General features: G+C 34.7%; 1 pseudogene; it reads left to right on the top strand.

Annotated features, from left to right (window-relative positions):
• LOC109847568 overlaps window positions 1–4925 on the top strand; it is a 6032-nt pseudogene extending 1107 nt beyond the window's left edge.

Below are 4925 nucleotides of genomic sequence, written 5' to 3'. Positions count from 1 at the left end.
CGGCAAGCATATTTTTCCTTATATCCTTTCCCTTTTCTTTTCAAAAAGTTTCATCTTCATAAATCCTTTCATAGCTTGTGAAAATATAGATGTTTGGTAGATAATGCTAGCATGTTATATTTCTAGTTGATTAGAATCTTTATATGTTGATGATGGTTTAAGTATATGTTTAATTATGGGACTATTTTGGTTATAGCATGAAAATTATTTTTTACCCAACAACAAATTTAAATTTCTCAAAATTTATATTTTTTATTTATGATATTTAAGGAATTTCTCTTAATGTTTAGTTTCCTCCACGAGTATCAATTCATGTCGATATAGCTTGTTGTAGGGCATCTTAGTTATACTTAGTTATATCTTTCTTAGGTGTCGATACATGGTTAAAATGCTTGTAATTAATTATGTTATTTTTTTCTGTTAAATTCCCTTTTTCGGATAATAAACTTATTATTATTATTATTTTCGGCCATAACAGAGCATTTAAGTTTTATAAATCCTTTTACTTATATTTTTATTCGGTAGAATCATAGTTAATTGAGACTATATGTAAACAATTATTGCAGAAGTCCTAAGATAGAGGACCCTTGGGTATAGTGGTTAAGGAGCTTGGTTATTAGCTCTTAGATCTTGAGTTCGAATACTTCGCCCTTTATTTTTTTCAAAAGCTATTTGGGTCTGTTGTGAACTCAAACTCGGTCCAGTTAGGATCCAATATCAATTTACAGACCCGTTTGGGTTTATAATTCAAATTACAGACCTGTTTGACCCGGTTAGGATCCAATATCAATTTCCAGACCTGACCTGTTTGGGATTTATAATCCTACGATTTATCTTTTTTACTATCTTATTTTTTTCTTTTTCCTCCATGATCTTAACATTATTGTTGCAATTAGTACGATTACTTTCACATAAAAATAAAAATTCGTACAAATCAGAAGCTTAATTTTTGACTTTTATAATATATATAAGTATGTCATTTACTTATCAGAAAATATGTATTGAGGACTTTAGCTGAAACCGACATTTAGTTATTACCTACATCACCTTTGACATAAAAGATTGATGTTTGTAGTGGTTAGTTGCATGTGACAATGATTCAAAGGTCTGGCGTTAGAATCCCAAGAACCTTGAGTTTTCACGAAAATTCTTTTGGATCGGGTTTTGAACCCAAACGACCCGGTTGGAGTCCAACATCAAATACTAGACCCGTTCGGGTCTAAACCTCAAATTTCAGACCCGTTTGGGACTTTTGCCCACTAAAATCAGTTTTATAGATTTTTATACCGTTAAATCAAACCTGTTTGGCCCGCTTTGACACTAAACAATCATGTTAATTATTTATTTTTCCATTTGTTAAGATAAATAATGATATTGTTTGATCTCTCGATCTTTCGATCTTTTTGGATCACCTAATGCTATGTTTGATTACCTAGTGACGTTTAATAGGGTTGATTGTGCATGAAGACGACTTTCGTCAAGAAATATGATTTATAAACGTGTTATCATAACATGGCTATACCCTCGAAATTGATATCCCAATGTGAGGAGTTTCTCTTGATTGTTACTATTATTATAATATCATTGACTAGATGATGCACCCATTTTGATTGGACATGTTTTAGTTCATGATTATTTTTAATAAATTTTATGGAAGTCGTTCCGTTCCACGACAACTATGTGGTTAGTGAACAATATTTCATATACAACCACTTAAAATAAATGAATAAAAGTGGGGTTTATAAGGAGAATTGGATGGAGAATTACATGTATATAAATGGGCCTGACTTGAAGCCGTGTTCCCGAGATGATTTACGGGAACCCGACTTATATACATAAAAATATTCTTCTCTAATTTAAATAACACCTAAAATAATAATAATGTGCTTGTGTGCATTGGGATAGACATTGTTTAATATTTACAATTAGCATTTTTTATCATCTTTAATTGAGTTTTCATCTTTTCTTTATGTCTACTACATACAGTTACACGCGCACATTTCCTTTATTTTACATGCTTGTTGGGAGTTTTCTAACTCCCCTGTGGTTTGCGCATCCTAGACTCGGGAACTATTCTTTCTTTGCAGGATCGAGAATATTTTGAGGAGCAAGTCCAGCGGCAGTGATCACCTTTTAGTCCATCAGTTCTTTAGTTCAGTTGGTTTAGGTAGTTATTGGTTTAGAATTTTTCTTGAGTCATATGTGACTTTTTTTTCTACACTATGATGTAAATTCTTTTATTATCCTTTCCCTTTGTGGAGTTGTGAACTCGTAGTTAGACTCCGTCCTTTTGTAGATTTCTTCATCTATATATTTCTTTTATTGTTTTAGTTACATGCTCTATGGTGTAGTTTTGACTTTATATCCATATAGAACACTAGTACAAAACAGATATGGCCAAACGGTTATTGGAACCGTTTGGACAAGTCGAAATAGCCCAAACAGTTTAAACCGTTTGGATTAATTATCCCAAACGATTAAAACCATTTGGACTATTAAATAACCCCAAACGGAGCTCCCAAACGGTTTAAACCGTTTGGAACGTATTAGCCCAAACGGTTGAAACCGTTTGGGAGTTATATGTTAGACTTTAAAAAAAAAATTACAATCAGTTTTTCTAACCCGCACGTTCTCCCCAATTTTTCACCGAGTGCTGCTACGAGGACCCAAAATATGGGACTAAGGGAGTGGACATGTGAGGTGTTCCCTTTCTATTGCACAATGAGTTGGTCATGCCAACTCATTATGCAATAGAAAGGGAACACATCAACTCATTATGCAATAGAAATGGAACACATCACCTGTCCCCTCCCTTGGTCCTATATTTTGGGTTTTTAAATCATTTTCCTTTTTCACACAGTGGCGCCAAAAATTTCATCCCCAAAATTTTCACTCCACCCTCTCAAATTCCACCTCCCTCGTGTACTCCTGATCTTCGCCTCCACCTCGTCTTCGTCGACCCTCGCGATCCTTCTCTGCCTCATCTTCGCCGGCGCTCTCGATCCTCCGCCTCCTCCTCCACCGCCTCCATCGATTCCACCGCATCGCTGGTCTTCGCCAATTCGTTGTGTTAGGGTTTTTTTTTTTTAAAGTTTGAAGTTGTTTTAATATGATTTTCTTGTAATTTGAAGGTCGTCTTTGGATTCATGTTGCTTCCAAAGTTCCAGAGCTCGAGACCATCAAAGCAATGGAGGATTTCTACAGGGAGATTTATGATGTTAATGGGATTACTGATATTAAGTTCCCTGAGTATTATCCGGTGTCTCGACTTCTTGGTGCGTACTGAATTCGATATTTTTTCTTATATTTTTATTAAAGATCGCAACTTTTTCCCCCGTAGACTAAAGTTTAAGAAAATTAACATTGATCTATATATAAGTTAGAACGAGTACGTTTAGTGTGGAATCTGTTTAATTTCTATATGGTGCTTATTAATTCTTTGTCATGTTTGTATTGAAATGTATGTAAACATAGAAAAGAAAGGACCATGTCCGTAGGCATAGCGGCATATTTAACCCGTACCAAATTTTTATGTTCTTACCATCGATCTGAGGTAAAAACTACCTTGGATTATTCTTCTTCAGCTACCCCTAGGAATTAGCTTTTTCGGTTTTGTATTTTGTTCTAAGACAAGTATGATATGATTTATGGAACCAGAATGATCATACATTTCCATCATTTAATATGTACCGATATGATAAGAGCTGGACTTGATTTACGTATGACCATTTGTAAGTTTCACATCTTTATGTCATGTGCATTAATAATAGATGGACTATATTTCTTTACGTATGACCATTTGTAAGTTTCACATCTTTATGTCATGTGCATTAATAATAGATGGACTATATTTCTTTACACATAATCTTACAATCAAGGTATTTGGATATTATTTGCTATGAAATGATCTGGAACGAAATTATTTGTCATCGTTTCTCCTCGTTATAGCGTCACCACGTAACTAATTGTTGTATATGATTCTGGTTATAGGCTATGTTGAAGTTGTCGGATGTCTTAAATGTGAAGAGCTAGTGGGCTGGGAGGCTGTACCAGAATAGGTAAACCTTTGAATTACTCTATGAGTACATTTTTAATATTCTCTTGATCAATATTTTGGTATAACGTCTCTATTTTCCCTCCCTTATTCATCAATAATGATGAATTCTTACAGGTAAGGCTTGAAGGTTTAACACACTTCTGCTGGCTTTGTGAACAACCACATGTATACATAAATAATTAAGGTTTAAAAATATGACATCATAGATTCTAATACTAAATGACGATATTTCTTTTGTTTATTAATTGGTTGCGTGACATGCTATCAGTTGCCTATTGCTTTTGCTTTTAATTTACAAATTTTTGGTTTAGATGTCTTTTCTAAGATTCTTATGGAATTTATCAATGCAGAAATTGACGGTTCCATTTGAAATGAGAGGTTATCAAGGGGTCTATAATTTGAAAAAAGGGTAAGCAGTCAAAATTCTTCTTTTATGTTGGGCAAAGCTTATTTTGGCTTTTACATATCTGACCACTGTTCTTGTGATTTTCAATGTGCACTTATTACCTCTCAGATTTATGATGCAGCAGTACGAGGCCTCCGTCAAGTTGAAGGACCTCAACCGGTGAAGTTTCCATTTCCAGACCCACATAATCTGTCATCGCTAAGGCCAGGAGCACTTACCTCGAAATTCACTGTATCCAGAATTTCTGCAGTAGCGAAACCACCGAGAGTTGATGCAACTATTGCGGGTGCACGAGCTGCGGCAACTCAATTTTCAAAGGAGGACACGGTGAACCTCTCATTTAATCACCAAATTAACCAAATTGATACTATTCAAAGAGATGACTCGGTGGGAACCAGTCATAATGTTTCTGCAGCAGGAACTAGAACAGTGTTTCACATACCAAATAGCCAAGCATATTAG

The sequence above is a fragment of the Asparagus officinalis genome, chromosome 7 (genome assembly GCF_001876935.1).
Source record: "Asparagus officinalis chromosome 7, Aspof.V1, whole genome shotgun sequence".
NCBI lineage: Eukaryota > Viridiplantae > Streptophyta > Magnoliopsida > Asparagales > Asparagaceae > Asparagus > Asparagus officinalis.
The sequence above is the reverse complement of the archived record's forward strand: the minus strand, read 5'-3'. Positions and strand labels throughout refer to the sequence as shown.